Consider the following 22,642-nt stretch of genomic DNA (forward strand, 5'->3'; position numbering starts at 1 on the left):
ACCCCTCAGAGTTGTTTTTCAAGATAACTTCCTTCTTAAAAGAAATCAGACATTGGCTTTGAAAATACCTCTGATCAAAATATTTTCCACAGACATTTCTGTAGTTCTAAATCTTCTTTAAACTCTTTCAAACAGCATCATCTTTTCTTTTGATTTACTCTAAGGCCAGAAATTCCTGAATACTTAGCTACCTTCTATTGTACCAGACAAAAGGACAAGCTAATCTGTGCTAACTCATTCTGTCATCCTTACATAACAAAAAACAGGCTCTCTGATTTTGTTTACTACATTTTCTTCTAGAGTGTTCCATGAAACTTAGCCGCTGGCTCTAAAAAAGAAGGCATGGGATTGAAAGAAGGCTCTATGTTCCCTGGGCTTGAGAGAGAAAAGGGTGAGAGAGTGAAAGACCAGAGCAGGGAGAAGTACCAATCAAAGATCAAATAACAAGCAATCAGAGCCTTGGACTGTTGAAGAAGAGAACTGGTAGCAACAGGTTCTTGCACTCTATGCAAGAACTCTAAATTAGCCAAAAAAAAAAAACACTACTGTTGAGCATAACATTTAACCATCAACCTAGAAAAAGAAAAAAAAAAAAATTAGTGAACTATACTATTAGTAAAAATTAGTGTGACCTAGTACAAAAAAAAAAATTTTTTTTTTTTTTTTATTTTAGTACAAATAAGCACTTACTGATGAAGACCAAAGATCACACCCTTCAGTATGGATTATACTTCAACATAAAGAAAACAAAAATCCTCACAACTGGGCCAATAAGCAACACCATGAGAAACAAATGTTAGACTGAAGTTGTCCAAGATTTCATTTTACTTGGATCTACAATCAACACCCATGGGCGCGGCAGTCAAGACATCAAACAATATATCGCATTGGGCAAATTTGCTGCAAAAAACCTCTTTAAAGTGTTTAAAAGTATGATGCTATGAGGACTAAGATGCGCCTGACCCAAGCCATGGTATTTTCAGTTTCCTCATATGCATGTGAAAGGTGAACAGTGAATAAGGAAGACAGAGGAAGAATTGATAACTGCCTTGGGATTATGGTGTTGTCAAAGAATATTGAATATACTATGGACTACCAGAAGAACAAACAAATCTGTTTCGGAGGAAGTACAGACATAATTCTCCATAGAAGTGAAGATGGCTAAACTTCATCTCACTGACTTTGGATGTGTTATCAGGAGAGATCTGTCCCTGGAGAAGGACACCATGCTTTGTAGAGGGTCAGCGAAAAAGAGGAAGACCCTCAACGAGATGGATTGACACGGTGCCTGCAAAAATAGGTTCTAACATAGCAATGATTGTGAGGATGACCCAGAACTGGCCAGTGTTTCATTCTGTTGTACACAGAGTCGCTTTGAGTTGGAACCGACTCGACAGCACCTAACAACAACAATATTCCATTTTAGCACAGCCCAGTTTTGATAAATGCTTGCTTAGTACACACCTTATGCAAGGCCCTATGCTAGGCTTTTGGACTACAGAGATGGAAAATATGTTCTTTAACCTCAATGAGTTTGCAGCCTAAGAACAGGGAGAGGAGATGCTGATCAATACAATACAATACAATACAATACAATACAATACAATACAATACAATACAATACAATACAATACAATACAATACAATACAATACAATACAATACAATACAATACAATACAATACAATACAATACAATACAATACAATACAATACAATACAATACAATACAATACAATACAATACAATACAATACAATACAATACAATACAATACAATACACTGAGACAAATTGCAGAAGTTAGCAGAGTACACTGATGAGTTGCAGAGAAGTAGTTCACAGCCTAGATTATTCTGAGCATAAGAAATAAAAAATGCTGAAGCAGAGTCAGGAGAGAAAACATGGCTTAAAACATAGAAAATAGTTTGAAAGAAAAAAGATTAAAGAGGTAGGAATAAGACAGATCAGATCTAAAAGGTCGGACTTTATCCAAATATTTTAGTACTTCCCTTGATTGAACACTTAATCAGAATGTATTTACTGATTCCTATGGTTGCCTTTTTCTGTGAGAGACATAAATATGGGTATAAGGAATCATTCCTGCACTCAAGTGGGTCACATTATCTTTGGAGAAAACGTAAATATAAATAATTGAACACTCCTTGCCAGACCCTCTTCTCAGTACTTCATAGAAATTAACTTACAATTCAATGAGGCCATTACTATTATTTCCTTCATTCAGATTAGCAAACTGAGGCATAAAGTGATAAACTAATACACCCCGAATCATTCAGTTAGAAGGTGACAGATCCAGGATTTGTACCAACCATCTGGCTTTAGAATTTGCTCTTTTTATACACAAATACGATTCCATTTTATGTGTGTATTACGAATGTGAAAATATAGTTCTATTTGTGCACCTGTAAGAGAAATACACAACAGAAATATATATCTAAGCACCCTCGTATCCACATGAAAAATGGAACATTTAATGCTTTGCTATAGGACTAAGTACAAGCTTAACCTTCATAACCCTGACAACCTGTTACCACCTAGGCGGCTGCCTCCATCTTCCGTTATTACTAATTATACCCTCATTTCCTAAACTTGCAGAAGTACTTGTGATCTCCCACTAACCCATCCATACTTTTATTCATATACATATATATATATATTTTTTTTTTTCCTTCTTGCCCATCACAGACCAGCTCTCCATTCTAAGTCAGCGGAGTTCTATTTACTTTCTCCTATACAGCTCAAATCTTATTTCACCTCTGAAGTTTCCCTGTAAAATTAATTCTTCTGTTCTCCCTAGCTATTTTGCATGTTTTATTACTGTACTGTCTATGACATGTTAAGGTTTATGTTTTCATGTTTATTTTCACCACTGAATATGAACTTTTTCTGAGAATATAAACCATATTTTGTTTTTCTGTTCCCATCAAGGAGTTCTGGTGGCACAGTGATTAATTGCTCAGGCTGCTAACCTAAAGGTTGGCAGTTCGAATTCACCAGCTGCTCCTTGGAAATCCGATAGGACAGTTCTACTCTGTTCTATAGGGTTGCTATAAGTTGGAATCGACTCGATGGCAATGTTTTTTTTTTTTTCCCCCCATCAAATAACATAATTCCCAGTACAGACTAAGTTCTCAGTCCAAGTTGGTTGAGGATAAGAGCTCATTAATTTGTCCTTACTTGGAGTGATGGTGGTGATAATGGCAAAAGTTTTCTAACCAAGACACCAAACATTAGATCCATGCTTTGGTTTTGTTCTTATAGGTTTTAGATCTTGAAATGCTGTCATCTCTTTCATTTTTATTTTTGCTTCTGTTTTTGTGTTAGTGGTTTTGCTTTTTGATTTAGTTCAATTCAACAAATACCCATTAAGTTCTCTAAAATATGAAGAACCATGCGGGTTCTGGGGGATAAAAAGAAGAATAAAATGTAGATCCTACTCTCAAGGAGTTCATTATCAGGGAAAGAAAACATACTTATAAACAATAACCACAGTAAAATGTAGCAGATATGAGTGCAGAGAAAAGAGTGATAAAGACGGGATTGGGGAAAGCTTTTCAGAAGAGTTGACACCTAAACAGAGTGTTAAAGAATGAGTTGTTAACCAGTTTCCCAAGGAGAGAGGGGCAGGTGAGAGCTGTTTCCAAACCCTTGATACCTGCATGTAGATCACTTCCCTACTCACTACATGCAGATTTTATGAAATACAACCAATGAATCCATATCCATATAAATATATTTGTTTTGTTTTGTTTTAATTTTTAAAGAGATTTTATCATTTTACTATTGAGGAATTATAATATCTGTGTTATTATGATATACTACTGAGATATTGCTATTGAAATATTGAGTTATGGCTGGTTATGTTTTCTCAGAAATCATTGTAGATAATTAGCTAAGTAAGTAAGAAAGTAAACATATATCTATATATATAAAACTTCTGATTTGGTTACTAATATTAAAAAATGTAGAAATTTGAAATTACAAATGCAGTAAAAATGGAATTGACATAATGTATACCTTGCAAATATAATATTAACTATATTTTAATTTTGCTATTGTCTTCCACTTCACATTTTTAATACAGCATATTTTTTCAGGATTCAAACACTTATATAGACCCCAGAGTGGCGCTGAGCCTTTGGGAAGTCTGTAATGGATACACTGGCTATAAGTGGAGGACAGAGGGATGATATATACAACAAGAAGAAAATGTACAAAGTCAAGGACATGTGAAACACTCTGATATATAAGGAAACCTCTGACCAGGGGCACGATAGATGGTCCTGGATAGAATGGGGGAAAAATATACTATGAAAATCAAAATCATAAGAAAAGCTAGACTTATTGGACCAGTAGAGACCAGAGGAACCTTTGAGACTGTCGCCCCAAGACACTCTTTAAACCTGGAACTGAAACCACTCCTGGAGGTCACCTTTCAGTTAAATAACAGATTAGCTCATAAAATAAACAACATCACTGGTGAGGACTGTGGTCTTAAAAAAAAAAAAAAAAGACTATAGGAGACCAAATGGTCAACATTTACTCTAAGGCAAAGATGAGAAAGTAGAGAAGCTACACAGTGGAAATGGAACAACCAGTATGGAAATAATGAGAATGTCAGCATGTGCTAAAAAACATAACCAATGTCTCTGAACACTATGCATAAAAAAAAAAATGGGAACCTAATTTGCTGAGTAAACTTTCACCAAAAACACAATAAAATATTATTTAAAAAGAAAAAAGAAACCACAGGGATTTTGGTGTCACTGGAGAATAAACACAAAATACATTTGCTGGAAACTGCAAGACTGTCTCTTTGGTGACTTAATGTCTGGCTAAGGGTAGAGTTTTTCTTTTCTTGTGCAAATACGTACATTTTGCTTTCTGAATGTTCTCTTTTGCTCCTTTTACTGTCTGAATTTGTTCTCTTGGTAAAGTTGCTTTTTCTCATAGATTCTAAACTCCCCATGCCTTGCACCAACTTGTACTCATGTGTTTACATTGTTTATTGCCTCTTAATATGTGCTGCAAGCCTACTAATAGATTTCTGTGTCATGGTGCTACTGCTCTCTTCCCTAGATCACCAGTTTTCACCCTGATATGCCACTTCACCTGACATCATAGTCTAAAGCTGTACATATTATGCAATTCTATCCCTGTTCAAATAAGAAGATTTGAAGTCTTAATGTCTTTAGTTCTGGAAACTCTATTATTTAAGCAGAAGATTTCTGACTAAGGGACACCAAAAGAACTATCTACCTGGAGGAAAAAATCAGCACCTGTCTCATCTATCAGCTTGTTGTACTGTGGTGGCTTGGGTGTTGCTGTGATACTGGAAGCTATGCCACTGGTATTTCAAATACCAGCTGGATCACCCATCGTGGACAGTTTTCATCAGAGCTTCCAGACTAGGAAGAGAGGCCTGGTGATCTACTCATAAAAATGAGCCAGTGAAAACCCTGTAAATCTCAACAGAATATCGTCCAATACAGAGTTGGAAATTGAGCCCCCTAGGTAAGAAGCCCTGGTGGTACCGCGGTTCAGAGGTCCGCTGCTAACCTAAAGATGGGCAGTTGGAATCTACCAGCCACTCCTCGGAAATCCTCTCGGGCAGTTCTACTCTGTCCTATAAGGTCGGCATGAGTTGAAATCGACTTGATAGCAACAAGTTTGGTTTTTTGAGGTAGAAAGGCACTCAAAGTATACAGTAACTGCAACAATGGACTCAAGCATACACACAGTTGTGAAGATGGTACAGGCTAGGCAACATTTTTCTGTTGTACATGGGGTGCCATGAGTCTCAGCTGACTGGTCAGCAACTAAGAACAAGAGACAATAAAATAAACTAGTTTTCTAATATTTTGACGGTTTTCACATCTTGAAATACTCCTCCAGCCAGAAAATCTGCTCTCCTCCAAATGTTATCAACTTAAAACTGGCTCTTTTTGTTTCTTAACTTTTTAGAATATATTTTAGGAAAATTAAACTCTTCTTTGAAGCAAGCCATGTTTAAGTGTCAATACATTCTTAAAAAATATTTATATGATTCTCTGGCAGTATTCACAAATAGCGTTTTGCAATAAAAGTGTGCTATTTTGTATGCAGTAAAATGAGGTGCAATAAAATAAATCTATATCCTTTAGTTTCCATATTAAAACAGTTTATGTCATCTTTTTTTTTTTACTTACATATGCATGTTTTTGTATGCATGAGGACATACATGATTTTAAAAGCAACCAGAATTACATAATAAAAGAGAGGAGACATTAGTTGTATAGTATGCACACAACCAGCAACTATTGTTCCACTTATTATACCAAAATGTTTTTTCAATCAATTTTCAATCATTTTCCCAAGTGCTTGGGAAAGATTTAGCCAAGTAGGGCATGGATGGTTAAATCTTTATTACCATGACTGCATGCAGTCAATATTTTGCTAAAACAAAGGTTTAGTTTTGACAGAATCTTTGAGTATTTTCCTTTGCAAAATTTAATTTTAAAATCATGTACAGTTTATCACTAAACTATTGAAATCTGTCTTTATAATTAGATTCCCCTAGGCAAGCGATCATAAATATGACTGGGATTTAATTTTATGAAGGTGGTTGGTCAGAGAGCATACTAGTGTACTGTTCCACACACTACTTGGGCCCTAATAAATTCAGAAAATGCACCGTGAGTGGATTATTTATCGTCTTAAAGAATATTCTTTGATCCTTTCTTCCTTCCTTCTCTTTTTATAGTCAGACACATCTTCTCTCACTGGCCCCTCTTAGCAGTTCTCAGTGACCACTGAGATCAAAACAATCTGAAGAGATCTGTGATGAAAACCATGGGAGCTTTGGGAAACAAGGACCCCCTTCTTCGGCTCTATCCAGCCACAGTCCTCACAAATGTCAAAGGGATAGGAGTCTAAGCCACTTCCTCTAAGAATGATATGAAGCAATCTTCATTTATAAAAACAACCACTTTATGCTCCCACATTTCCAAAAGCATGTTTGTATCAAGTGTCATGAACATAAACTCCAAGGAAATAGTTTTACATGCGTAATGCTTTCTGAATATATTTCTATCCCTAATGCTCAATTAGAATTTGATAGTTTGATAACCTTAAATTTTCAGTTTAAAATGCCTTGTAGAAATTATTAAAATAAACATTCTTTTAAAATGGACTTAATTTTTTTTTTTTTTGTTAGCACTCTACTGAGGTCATCATGATACTAATCACGGGTTTCCATGCCCTGGAAGAAATAAAAAATACATATATATATTTCTTTAAGGCACAGAAAAGATTGGTTAGGAAATTAGAAGTGCAACTAAGTGTTTTATTAATCAATAACAATTTTGCAGAAGCAAATTAATATAATTGATGTAATTAATATAATTTAGCTCTTGCACATTTATAAAAGTCAAATCACTCATGGTTGGGTGTACAGATACTAAAGAATTATCCTTCTTGGTTTCCTGTTGGATGAAAGGCAGATTTGAAATATGAACATCACAGCCACCACATCAGGGAATTATGAGGCACTTTGCTCAGGAATATAACACCTTCTATTCTTCTGTTCCTTTATAATATAAAATATACATGTAATTTTACGTATCAATTTTTTTTTAATCAGAATCTTGAGATTTGGGGTCATTTAGGTTAAAGACCTGATGAATTTTAGATTTTTACTATCTGATGAAATACGGAGGGTGAGGGGCAGGAAGCTGGCAGTTACCTGTCAAAATAATATAAATGGGAACTATATTAACTGATTTCAGCATGAACGTCACATTTACAAATACCACTATTTACCTCTGATTCAATCAAATCATAGTAATTATATTTGGTTGTCTATTTTAAAAAATCAATAATCTATCTGCCCTCCTGTCTATCAGATCTACCACTGCTGAGCCTGAGACTAAAAAAAATAAAATAAAAATTGAGACTAAGACTTTGCCAAACTAATTTCCCACTGCTTCTTCTCACACGCCTTATACTTAGATCATGCACAAATCTCTGTCTTCTCCAAAACACATTCCTCATTATTTTTTTTCCTCTAGTGGCTTTACAAAGACAAATTACTCAACATGGGATATCCTACATTCCATTTCCCACATGTATATTCTATCCTTTTCCAAGGTCCAGTTCACGTGCTTCTTTCAGCATGAAATATTCACTGACACTTTCAAATGGATTGTCTTCCTCTCCAACTTCCCCTGGAAGGTTTTCTAGGCCTCTTGAATGCCATAGATCATTCACTGCCTTCAGCATCATTATTTATGTGATGTATTTTCTTCTTCACTAAACTCCACACTCCTCAAGGAAAGTGCTCATAAACTAGTCTTTGCAAGTACTTGTCTAGTCACTACCGTTGCTAAGCTCAAAATTTTTGTTAGATAAACATGTTCATTTGAGTTATGGCATGCTATGGTTGCTAACCAAAAGGTTGACAGTTTGTATTCACCAGCTTCTCTTTGGAAACCCTACGGGGCAGTTCTACTCTGTTCTATATGGTTGCCATGAGTTGGAGTCAACTGGAGAGTTTGGTTTTTGGTTTTACATGTATATTGCTACATATATTAAATTATCTGACTGTCCCAACCATTGATATGTTCTTACTGCACCTTCTGTAAACCTAAAATTTGATCATGAAAATTTATCCTGAAGAAATTTAGATTTGTAAAGAATCTTAGATATTATATAGTTCTCTTTCAACTGAGCTTTTGCAGATGTGGAACCTAATGTCCCCAGATGAATAGAGTTTTGTTCAAGCCACTGAAGAATCTAGAGTCATCTTAACTTCAAGAGCATGTATTCATTCTCTGGAAGACTCAGGTAGGACCCCAGGGTTTCTTTCAAAAACAGCATGGACAAGTTAGGGAAACATCACTATATATGGGCACACCCTTATGAACAGCTAAGAAGGAAAAGAGAGGATCCAAAACTATGCTTGTCTCTTGGTTTCCCACGTATTGAAGTACAAACAACAGCTTGCCCTCCTTTCCCCTTTAGTCTGTACTTGTGCTGATGTCTGGATAGAAGGTTCTTCAGACACTCAACTAAATAATCTAGAATAATTCTAACAGACACTGATTAGTCATTCAAGAGTAATTCTGGAGGTTGCCTAGCACTAATTTTTTGTTGTTGTTTTTTTTTAATCACAGTGTAATGGTTCAAGCAGCATTCATAGGCTTACTTCAGCCCTCAGTCTCTTTCCTTCTGGGTCTCCAACATTTATAATCCCCACGCATAGATTAGTACATTTGTGTTTATAATTTACCCATAAGCTACATAGAGATTTGCAGAGCTAGAGACAAAGAGTTATCTTAGAGGCCAGTCCAAGAAATACTTAAGTTATTTTCAAGCCTGTGTGTAACTGTCAATAAATCCTCCAAGTACAGACAGAACTCTGAAAATTGAACCAAAGGACACTTGAGTTTTGGAGGCCTGGAGAAGGAATAGAACTTTCTAAAATATGGGGTTGATCACAGTGGCATGGACTCTGCAAATCCAAGGTTAAGGATAAAAACAAAAAGATTAGAAGGTACGAGGTGCTAGAAAATGGGACGGGGAATGAGGAATCCCTAAAAAAAAAAAAAAAAGCACAGTTTTCAATTGGGCACAGACATTTGTTGTTGTCAACCACTGTCGAGTTAGCCCCAATTCATGGGGATCCCAAGTACAAATGAAAGAAATGATGTCCAGTTCTGTGCTATCCCCATGATTGGTTGGGGTCTGAACCATTGTGATCCATAGGGTTCTCACTGGCCGATATTTAGAAGTAGATCGCCAGGCCTTCATCATAGTTTATTTTAGTCTCATAGCTTTGCTGAAACCTGTTCAGCATCATAGTAACATGCAAGCTTCCACTGACAGACATACGGTAGCTGCACGTGAGGAGCACTGCCTGGGAATAAAACCTTGGTCTCTCATGTGGAAGGCAAGAATTCTACCACTGAACCACAGATGCTTCAACAACACAAATACTAGTGAGTGGTTTATTCAGTAAAAACCAGGAACTTTTGTACAAATGCCTACCACCCAGATGCTGTGTCATCAGTTCAGAGCTTAGTAGATGATGGGACCAGGTACACAATAAAACAGAATTCCTTCCTGTGACAAATGGTAAAGATGAGATGTAGCAGTGGTGGGCTCACAGACTTGCCTGAAATCTCCTAGTAAATCAATGGAAGAGCCTAGAAGGGAGACAGGTCCACTGTCTCGACCTTGGTACTCTTTCATTATACAATGGCCACCCTGTGGGAACTGATATAAAGAGCTGAACCAGATATAGAAACTCAAACTATTAACAACATCCATCCATGTTTCCATTCAGTCAACGAGTGGTTATTGATTATCTATTTTGTCGATTTTGTTTTTATTGTTGATTTGTGACTTAGGAGACCCCACCTGTTACAGAGTAGAATTGTTCCGTAGGGTTTTCTTGCCCGTAGTTTTTACAGAAGCAGTGTGCCAGGCCTGGGTCACTATGAGTATAGTATTGCTATGAGTCGAAATCCACTCCACGGCAATGGGTTTGGTTTTTTTGGTCTGTTTGTTTCTTCCATGGAGCCACTGGGTGAATATGAACTGCCTACCTTTTCATTACCAGTTGAGCGCAAACCATTTATGCCACCAGGAGCCTTTGTATTTACTTTGGAATAGGTTCTGTTTCAGATGCTGGGGATGACATAGTGAACAAAATAAGAAAAAAAAAAAACCCTCGATATTATGGAGTACTCATTGTAGTAGAAGGGATAGATAAAAACAGATAACATAAATCATAATTAGATAACCAAGGAAAATAATAAAACGAAGCAGGAAATTGGGGCTTTGAAATGTAAGTTTAAGGATAACACAAAAGTATGTGGTAGAGAAAAAAGCTCTCCTTTATTGCTGATAACAAAAATTAAGGTATGGTGTTAACTTTTTATATATTGGGAGCATTTGTCCTACGGCAATACGTTATTTGGATTCATACATAAGTTTGAATTTACGAAAGTAAAAAAATATGTATATATGAGATTATGGTGCTTGTTAAAGAGGTATTATTGCAAAGTTAGAGAAACAGGTAACTGTTTATCTATAGAGCTTTATTATAGATCTTGAGTATTTTGCAATTATATATTTTATATTTACCTACCATTGCTTTGGTTTCTGGATATTGAGAGTTAAACTTCTGGTCCAAATCTTTAGTAAAGGTATAAGAATTTATAGTATTCATTTTGTCTATCAAACTTATCCTGAACAGTTTATTTTTTTTCACCCAAATTTTTGCTTTATTTTATTTTACTTTATTTATTTTGGAAAGCCTCCAGGTCTCTAAAATCCATTTGTAGGAAGTGAGTCATGCTATATTTAAATGAACCATTAATTATTAGAAGTGGCTAATCTTAATTGGAAAATGTAATTAAAAATTTAAAAGTGAAAATGGATGATTCTTCATAATTCGATGTGTTTTCCATATTCAATATTCTTAAAAAAAAAACCCTGCATACCCATAACTACCTTATCTTCTGCTTGTTTAACCAACATATAGGCCAAAAGGAATATCTGGTTTGATTTCCCCATTTTGCAGATGAGGACTCAGAAGCCTAGGGCATCTGATGGGGATATTATCACTTATCCATTCATAGTAGAGTCTGACATTACTGGAGTCCTTTTGACTTATAGCAGATTGAACCAGACACTCTTCCTTGTCTCCATAGTCACCAAATTCCGATGCCATGTGCAAATGTGTTGACACTTCTTGATTCCTTGTAATGATTACTTCTACATGCATGTACGTGTGCTATCATTCCATGGTTTAAGTCTATTACCATGTCCTGCTTGAGCTGCCAAGCCTATCTTCTCAGAGGCACCTTTAAATACAGAAGAGATTTGGTTTTTAAAATTAACATTAGAAAGAAAGATTCACTGACTGGAGGCTTCTAGATTTTCTATGCTATCTTCCACAAGATAATTCTGAAATGCCAAAAATAGTGAATTACTTATAAAAAGGAGCTAAAGAGTCAAGAGGAAAAAAATAATCATTATTAAAAGTCTTTATAACAATTTAGCACAAAGAAGAAGAAAAATAGAGACTTAACCTTGTTTTCTTCAGTATATAAATCAACATTGTTAACAGGTAGATACAAACGGAATTTCAGAAGCAAACTCAGAGTCCCCAGATACAGCATGCCTTATTTCACATGGACATTTGATTAAATTACCCCAACACATTTACAAAGAAAATGATTCCCTTGAAGGATATTCAACATGCTAACATTTCTGATTTGAAATATTAATTGTAACAAATGAACTCATGTTGACAGAGATGTTTCCAAACCTGATACACGATGGTTTCAAATTCTGATTTTAGAAAGACAGTTACTGAAGATAGGTCCTGAGACAGCATACTTGAAGCTCTTTAATTGACATTTCTTACCCGGGAAGAAAAACTTGACAGGATATGCACAGGTGAGAGTGTATAAAGTGATATGATAAATTGTGTGCTTTGCTAAGGCAGGCAGTGACAAGTGTCAGTCTGTTGGTAAGCATGTAAGCATTGTTAAAATGAAGAAAAAAAAGCATTGGAATGGTGCCTGTTGGACAAGACTCTAGAATAATACGAACCACAAATAAGCCCAGCTCTAAAAGCGCTGACTTGGGCAATTTACCTATTTAAACTTGATGTTTCATTTAGAATTATAGTTCCTTAGTCTGCACTAGAATTCAAAACACAGAAAAAAGAATAAGAGCAGCTTTTATTAAGAACAAGAGCAACATGTACATGGTTTAATTAAAGCTATGTTAGAAAGAAGAGAGCTAATACAGACCCTGTCTAATTTTTCAACAACTTTAACTTACCAAACGTCTCTCTAATGTATTATTAAATTACATAATCAGTACAAGTTCTTTTTGTCAGACCAAGAGCCTTACCAAAAGAACATACTCTGATTTTGTATACGTGTGCTTGTGTGTGTGTGAGTGTGTGTGCATGCAACTTAAGGTGAAGAAAGGACATTATTTTAACCATTTATATCATTCAAATTTTAATCTAGAGTTCAGTTCTCTGTTTCAACTCCCTTAATTCATGCAACCATTAACTATTATCAAATTAGCAATACTATGCTAGTCATTGGAGCCGTGGTGGCACAGTGGTTAAGAGCTCTGCTGCTAACCAAAAGGTCAACAGTTTGAATCCACCAGCTTCTTCCTGCAAACCCTTTGGGGCAGTTCTACTCTGTCCTATAGGGTCAATATGAGTCAGAATTGACTAGACAGCAATGAGTTTGGTTTGGTTTTGGCTTATGCTAGTCACTGAGGATGGAAATATAAATTTATGATACAGTCCTTCTCCTCATGAGGCTTATGTTAGTAGGACAAACAAACATGAATATAGATGATCAAAGCAAGTTGTCAAAAGAATAATACATAGTAGAAAATGTGAAGAGTAAGGTTATCATGAAAGGCTTTCTGGATGAGGTGACATTTAGTTGGATTTTTTTTAAGAACAAGCTGCTTGGTACAATGGAAATAGACAGAATTTTGGAGTCAGTGACTTGAGTTTAAATCTACTTGTGAACTACAAGATAATTGGGAAGATAATCTTTCTGACCCTCCTTCCATATCTCTAAATTGCAGATGGTAATACACATACTCCAGGGCAGATATGTGCATTAAATTATTTGATTGTGTGATAACAAAGGCAGTGGGCACATGGTAAGTAATAATTTATAGCAGAATTATTACTAGTAATAATTTGAATAAGTGAATGTTAATAGGTAGACAGCATGAGGGAGGTAAACAGAGGTAAGAGATTGTGTGAAAACATGGAATGAGGAGAAAAAATGACTGCTTTGGATAAGGCAAGTCTTTTATTCTGACTATATTGCATTTCAAATATAATGGGATGGTAGAAGTTGAGTTGAAACATTAGGAGGGAGGCAGATGAGGAGAGCTATTATATTCCATATTAAGGGAAATAAAAATTGCACTGAAGACAATAAGAAACCAATGTAGAATTTTGAAAAAGAGAGTGGTGTGATCAAATTTTTATGTTTGAGAAAGATGACCTGGGAGTACAGTGTAAAGAATGGCTGGCTAATGTTGGTGAATCTGGTCTGGGAACACAATCAGGCAGTCATAGGAGAGGGTGTAGGGATAATCCACATCAGGGCAAATGGAATACATCAGCAAGATATGCCGTGGGTAGTATTACAAGGTGGAATGGAGAGGGTGGTAACGAAAGAACAAAGAATGACTTTCATGGTTCAGGTTTGGCCAACTACTCTAACCATATCAGAGACAGAGAACAGAGACCATGAGGGAGGCAAGAAAGATTAATTCACTTTTGCATGTAGAGAGTTAACCTTGCCCACAGTAGTTTTTTTTTTTTTTTTTTTTTGCAGTAGTTTAGGCAGTAACATATACACAGATCTGGAGCTCAAAAGAGAGGTCTGATTATAAACAGACACCTCAGGATTATCAGTGTTCAGATGACAATCGAAAATTTGGAGCCTGGCTGATGCAGATTTATTCTGTTTATATGATATAATCTGTGATATTACCACAGTAGAAAACAAGTAAAATTCACATCGAAAGGACATACTACAGCAAAAATCAGAGTGTAGTTACAAAACTCATTCAAGGTTTCTATTAGTTTTACCAAACAGTATCTAAACGAAGCCTCAGAATGCTTAATATTTACTATTATACTGTTTAGTACTTAAACCACTTTTTTATGAAGGACCTGTAATTGCTGAATTAAGTTTTTTTTTTTCATCCAGTAGGGCACTTTTCATTAGTGCTATTAAATGTATTACTATGGTATTAAAGTTGCTATTAACAAAGTAAGATTAATGGTCCAAATATTCACTTCCAAATCATAAAAGCCAAAAAATTTATGCCCAGATCTCCTGACAGAGACAGAACTCAAACCTAACATTCCTCGCTCTAATTTCTACATCTTTACACTTGTTGCTGCTTCCATGTTAAGTTTTATATGGCACAAGTTGTAAAGGAGAACCTATTTCCTTTCTGCTACTATATACAAAATGATGTCTTAGTCTAGGCCATAAATTTAACTTCTTGATATGAAAGACACAATTTGTGAAAAAAATTAATGTGTGATTCAAAAACTTGAAGTATTTGAGCTGGAGTTACAGTTTGGGTAAAAGGGGGAGAAAACCAGAGAAACATTTAACGACTTGAGTCCTTTAATTCTAAAACTTGGTAATGCAAGGCTCTAGGGTTTCTGCTTTAGAACACATCATTTCACATGATTAAATTTTCTTCAAGGTACTAACCTTATTTCCAAGAGCACTATGAAATAAACATACATAGGGATCGAATCTATCACTAATTATCAATGACCTAATTCTATAAAGTTCCATTGGACTTCAAGGGTTGCTGAGAATCAGAGTGTAGCTAAAAGATCATGCAGAAAATGCCCATACAAATACTAGATCTTCTCTTTTTAGTACAATTGTTTTCACTAGATAGATGAAACTGTACATATTGTAAATGTTTAAATTTTCTAACTGATGAGACACTGGGTTTTCAACATTAATAGTTTGAGTTGGCAGTGGTCCTGATATTAACGAATACAAAGATGAAAAGGAAACCACTTTTAACTGTGAGCCATTTCTCATTTGAAAAGATAGAACCTGCAACACTAATTGATTTCTACTAACAGAAAATTAAGACTTCTATTTGGATATTCACCTTGCTGGATGTTGTCCATCTTTTCCAGTAGCAATTTGACTATGGTACAATTTATAAGATGTTGAATAGGAGTAGACAAGACTAGAAAAGAAGTAGGTAGAGCAGGAGAATAACAAAGCAGAAAAATATCCTTTTTGTTCAGTCATTTAGTTAGTTATTCATACTGCATACAAGTAGTATGACCTTACCCACCCAGTGCCATTGTGACCTTAAGTGGGGGAGAATGTTGAGATTTATCAGCTATTCTTCCAAATATTTATTGGAATTCTGATCTGAATTACAAAATGCAAATTAGTGAAGGGCAAATAAATGCTTTATTAAATTTTCTTTTCTAGTAATTCCTTTAAAAGTATTGTTGTTGTTAGGTGCCGTCGAGTCGATTCGACTCATAGCGACCCTATGCACAACAGAATGAAACACTGCCTGGTCCCACACTATCGTTACAATCGTTGTTACGCTAGAGTCCATTGTTGCAGCCACTGTGTCAATCCACCTCGTTGAGGGTCTTCATCTTTCCCGCTGACCCTGTACTTTGCCAAGCATGATGTCCTTCTCCAGAGACTGATCCCTCCTGACAACATGTCCAAAGTATGTAAGACGAAGTCTTGCCATCCTTGCTTCTAAGGAGCATTCTGGTTGTACTTCTTCCAAGACAGATTTATTCATTCTTCTGGCAGTCCATGGTATATCCAATATTCTTTGCCAACACCACAATTCAAAGGCATGAATTCTTCTTCGGTCTTCCTTATTCATTGTCCAGTTTTCATATGCATATGATGCGATTGAAAATACCATGGCTTGGATCAGGCGCACCTTAGTCTTCAATGTGACATCTTTGCTCTTCAACACTTTAAAGAGGTCCTTTGCAGCAGATTTACCCAATGCAATGCGTCTTTTGATTTCTTGACTGCTGCTTGCATGGCTGTTGATTGTGGATCCAAGTAAAATGAAATCCTTGACAACTTCAATCTTTTCTCCATTTATCATGATGTTGCTCATTGGTCCCGTTGTGAGGATTTCTGTTTTCTTTATGTTGAGGTGTAATCCATACTGAAGGCTGTGGTCTTTGATCTTCATTAGTAAGTGCTTCAAGTCCTCTTCACTTTCAGCAATCGAGGTTGTGTCATCTGCGTAACGCAGGTAGTTAATGAGTCTTCCTCCAAACCTGATGCCCCATTCTTCTTCATATAGTCCAGCTTCTTGGATTATTTGCTTAGTATACAGATTAAAAGTATTGACCCACAGTAAACATGATGGTTGATGGGCCCAGTCTTCACAGATGTAATAACCTTCTGTGTTTCTTTTAAAAAATTTCTATTTTAGCAGTTTTCAAACAGAGGTGACTTTATCCCAAGGAACATTTGTCAATGGCTGGAGACATTTTTTATTGTGATGACTAGTGGGGGCGGTGGGCTACTGGCATCTAATGGGTAACGGTCGGGGATTCTCTGAAACATTCTACAATGCACAATATAGACATTCACAACAACACACAATGAGCCAGTCCAAAATGTCAATAGTGTACAAACTGTATATGTTATATCTTTTTGGAATTACTACATAGAGAATATTTTAGACCTGTCCCCATTAGAGTTTAAACCTAGAGTACAGATACATGATAACAGAGATAGAAATATGCTCCTCTTTAATAGGGCCAGATTAAATACAAACTTCCATCTGGCTTCCATGCTGAGTCCTGTGGAAGCCTTAAAGAATATATTTATTATGGCTCCTGCAGACTCTAGCAGTGGAGGGCTCCAACTGAGTATTTATTGAATTTGGCACATGCACTAGTTTTTGTTGGATGTTTGCATATAATTTTATTAATTCAACTTCTACCATATTCCAATATTTTTGGTTAACATGGGACTTTAAAATTAGTGGGCCATCTGCTTTAGATGTTGCAGGATATTTGCTGCCAAAGATTTGGAAAGATGCAAAGTATGAGATGTGCATATTCCCTCAGTAAAAATACATAAAATAATTAAAATGTTGCACTGACTATTGTCCAAATGGCTTTTTCAAAGCTCTGATTTTCAATTTTTACTAAAAAGCCTTATGAGCATTTAAATACATCAACACAAAGCACATTGTGAAATGCAGTTTTGTACAAAGGGACGCCTGTAGGTGTACTCTGTGACATTGCATTGATTCTTCAAAATTAAAAAATTTTCACTTACTATGGATCTTGATGGAAACCCTGGTGGCATAGGGGTTAAGAGCTACAGCTGCTAACCAAAAGGTAGGCAGTTCGAATCCACCAGGTGCTCCTTGGAAACTCTATGGGCCAGTCCTACTCTGTCCTGTAGGGTCGTTATGAGTCAGAATCTACTTGAGGCAACCAGCTTTTATGGATCTTAATAATAGGGTCGCTATAGGGTCACTATGAGTCGGAATCAACTCTACAGCAATGGGTTTGGCTTTGTTTTTTTAATAATATTGAGTTAACAATATCGCATTAATAATATTAATAATAATGTTCTACTCTGTCCTGGGGTCGCTGTGAGTCAGAATTGACTGGATGGCAATGGTTTTTTTTTTTTTTTTTTAATGGGTAATAATATTGTGCAGAAGATAATTTTAAATTGCAGGCAAGCATTAATATACAACTAATCTCTGCATGTGTTCGTTACAATTTACCTACACCTGTCAGAGACTTCTTGCTGTCACAGGTATGCTTATCTGATGAATGAGATGGAGGCATACTCGAGGGTATGAACAACTACAACATGACCTTTTCGTGGACCATCCTTAGGCTCAAGAATCCCAAAGGAACTCCATTATAACATTCCTAAAGTAGGCTCTCATGATAGGGACCCTAAGAGTGTTTATTAACAAAAATAAAAACATCACTATTATGTTTTTATTTTTGTTAATAAACCGTATTGGTGGTTGGAATTGAGATTGTCTGAGTTATAAGGCCTGCATTTCTGCAGTACTAAAATGTAATTGTTTAGGTAAGTATATTTAAGTATTAATGCCTGCTTAAATTTTAAGACACCCTATCTTTGTGGCCTAAACAATAAACTACGGAATCGTTTGTAATTTTTTTGTCTTTGCTTTTCTGATGATTTGCCATGTCAACCTGAGAACAGTTCAACTGCACCTATTTCCCTGATGAAAACTTTCCAGTGGCTTAAGTAACACACGGAATTTAAAAAAAAAAAAAAAAAGACAAAAGTTCTTAACCAGGGCGGAGGGCCCTACATAATCAAATTAAGCCTGCTGTCTGTTCCTCAGATGGCCAAGAGTGTGTCTGTTTCAAGGCCTTTGTAGTTGCCGTTCCTTCTGCTCAGAATCCTCGTCCCTCGGATATGCGCATACTTCACTCTCTCAGTTCATCTTCTTCTCTAGTCTTACTTCAACAGAGAGGATTTTCCTGAAGAAGGTGCTTCAAATAGTGCTCTTTGTCACTGTCTATATGCCTTACTCTGCCTTGCTTTTCTCCATCACTTAGAACATGTCCTGACATTATACTATGTGTGCATATGATTATTTGTTATTACCTGTCTTTCTTACTGGAAAACCAGAAACCCAAACCCACTGCTGTCGAGTTGATTCCAGCTCATAGTGACCCTGTAGGACAGAGTAGAACTGCCCCCATTGAGTTTCCGAGAAGCGCCTGGTGGATTTGAACTGCTGATCTTTTGGTTACTAGCCGTAGCACTTAACCATTATGCCACCAGGGTTTCCTTTCTTACTGTACATGTGAAAAATCCCTGATAGCATATACTAAGTCATGGTCATTGTTGTATCTCCAGAAACTAGAGAGTATCTGACACTTAGTAAATGCTGAATAAAAGTTTGTTGAATGAATGAAACAGTGTAAACTTTATAAATTTTAATGTGAATACTCAGTAATAATAATGGTTGAAGTCCCTGGATAGAGTAATTGGTAAAGTGCTTGCCTACTAGCTGAAAGGTTGGGGGTTAGAACCCATCTAGAGGCACCTGGGAAAACAGGCTTGGCCTGGCAATCTGGTTCCGATGGTCACAGCCTTGAAAACCCTACAGAGCAGTTCTACACTGCACACATGTGGTCACTCTGAGTTGGAATCACTTGATGGCAATTAACAACAACAGTAATAATGGTTATATTTTTTTGACCACTTACTATGTGCCAGGCACATTATATGAATAACTTATTTAATACATTCCATGATCCATTGAAGTAGGTGATGTTGTGTTTTCCAAACCTCCAGGTTAGGAAACTAAGACACATGAGATGAAGTAATTTGCCCAAGTAGAAAGAAGTGCAGCCAGGATTTGAAGCTGGCGGTTTGGTTCTGGAGGCTGGTACCTTAATCACTTATGCCATACTCTTTCCGTAATAGATGAAGTGGATCTTCAAATTAGAGCTTCATTATATTTATCAAAATACCAGCAATAATAAACATTTATTTTCTTTTATTAAAATTATTTAATGAGCATTTCATTACGTACTAGTGATATGACAGTGATAATGAACTGGGGTTTTGTGTATCTAGCCTCCCTCTACTTAAAGGAGCCCTGGTGACATAATGATTTAAGCAGCTGGGCTGCTAACTGAAAGGTCTGTGGTTCGAAACCTCCCATGGCTCCATGGGAGAAAAGACCTAGAAATCTGATCCAATAAAGATTACATCCTAAGAAACCCTAAAGAGCAGTTCTACTCTGTCCAGTAGGGTCACTAGGGGTCAGAATTAACTAGACGGCACACCACCACCACCACAAAAAACCTTTACTTAAAGACAAGTAATTGAGCTCTGATTGCCTATGTGGTCTCAAATAATAAATCCTCCAAATGAAGCATAAAAATACTGTGAAACTGAGTGTGTATGTGTGTGTGTGTGTGTGTGTACATTAAGCATCAGGATCACCTGATATGCTTTTTTTTTTGAGCTTCTCTCAAACCCTACTGAATTAGAGGTTTAGAAGCTCTGTAGGTGGGGCACAGCTAATTCTGATCACACTTAGTGAAATGTTAGGTAAGGGAAAGTTCTTGAAATGGTGGGCCAGTTTCACTAAGAGGATAAATAGGTACACATTTTATTTTATAATTTTAGAGTAAAACGCACCCGTATCCCATTCCAAATAATTATGGGCCAAGGATCAATGTCACAGATGCAATCTGCTCTCTCTCTGTAATGTGCTTTATCAGCATTGCTTTGGAAAGAGTGGTACTGCGCTAGTGCACACTGCTGCTTGTGTTTATCCTAAGTTAGACACCCTCAGTCCTGCCTACCTCCCATAAACACAAGCAGCAGTGTAAAGGAAATGGTAGTATTTTAGAAAATAATAAATTTAGTGCTAGTTCTTCAAACAGAACCAAGTGTCTAATGTTTGTCTTTATCTTCCACTATAAGGAGCATGGTGCAAGTCAAAGGAATTGATGCTCAACACTTGCTACAACGTTTTGACTTAAATATTAAGAAAGGGTTATGTAATCTTTTATAAATGTTGTTTTAAATACTCATTAATTTACATCAAAATTTCAATTGTTGCCATCCCCAAAAAATGCATCATTGCTTTTTGAATGTTAAGGAAGACTCTTCCCTTTTCTGCAGTTGGTTAGCCCAGTTTGGCGCAAATTTTGCCAACCCTTCAGTTTCATACTGCTCCATGGCCATAATTTTTTCTCCTTTCAGGTTCTAACCAGTTGTCCTGAAGATGTGATTTATTACTCACAGGAAAATCAGACAAAGGCATGAAGAGAACAGCAAGAACCACCGACCTGATTGGAAGAACAACTTTAAACATATGCTGTGCAGTTATTATATTGATAGACATGGAGCCACAAGTATATCCTCACTAATTGTTGTCATAAACGAAATCACTCTATTGCTATCAAAGTGAGTTTTACATATATTCTTGAATTTATTCTTCTCAATGTCTTCTAAATGTTCTTGTAGGAACTCAACATAAAAGTATATAAATGTCACTTGCCTGTCTTCACCAAATTTTACATGGTAGAAAAGAGACTGGAATCTTCTCACCCCAAACTTTTGTGCATGTGTAGGTTGGTTTGTTGACTCGACGGCACTGGGTTTTTTCTGGGTAGGTTGGTTTGTTTTTCAAGTCAACACATTGATGCTCTTGTTAACTGAAGAGTAATGATGTTTCCCAGAACAAATATATATTGATACAAATCCTTTTTTTTTCTCCTACCTGTAAATTTCCAGAGTTCTTGGAAGTTTTATCTTTAATCATTATTCTCCTTTATTCTTTAATCAATTTTATTGAACTGTGTCAAAGGAGTTAGAATCCTCTATAGTGATTTAATCCACACATTCTTTACTTAAAAAGCTTAACTTTTTACAAAAAAAAAATCTCCATAAGAACAAAAACCAAAAAACAGGTTTCATGTGTTTTACATAGCCCTTCTATGATCACAGTTAGTTATTATTAACTGCAGGCCCAGTTGAAGTTAAAACTGGAAAGGGAGTAAAGTTTTCAAATTAGCCAATGTTGTTTCTTACTATGGCAATAAACTTCACCAGCTTAACCTAGGAAAGAAAGATGGTATCATTATAAGAATAATTCACATTTTTAGATTATGTCTAAAAGTAAAAACTGTGGGCATGTTAATGTGGCCCATAGAACTCTGTGGGTCCCCGACACTCTTTTAGGGAATCTGTGAGGTAAAAATTATTTCCATAAAAACACTACTATGTTATTTGCCTTTTTCACTGTGTTGACATCAGCAGTGTTGATGGGACAGCAGTTATAGGTAAAGCTTCTGGCACCTTAACTTGAGTCAAGAAAGGAAGAAAGGGGGACAAAACTATACCACTTCTTATTGTATTTTTCACCTCCATACACTAGACAAGGGGCTGGCGGTGGTGGTGGGGGGGCAGTTTCACTTAAGAATCTCCTTTATCAAACAGTAAACATTATTACTTTATTAACTCTCAAACCTTGTGGATATGCATTTTAGTAGTCTATGTGAC

Source organism: Elephas maximus, chromosome 12 (genome assembly GCF_024166365.1).
Source record: "Elephas maximus indicus isolate mEleMax1 chromosome 12, mEleMax1 primary haplotype, whole genome shotgun sequence".
Taxonomy (NCBI): Eukaryota; Metazoa; Chordata; class Mammalia; order Proboscidea; family Elephantidae; genus Elephas; species Elephas maximus.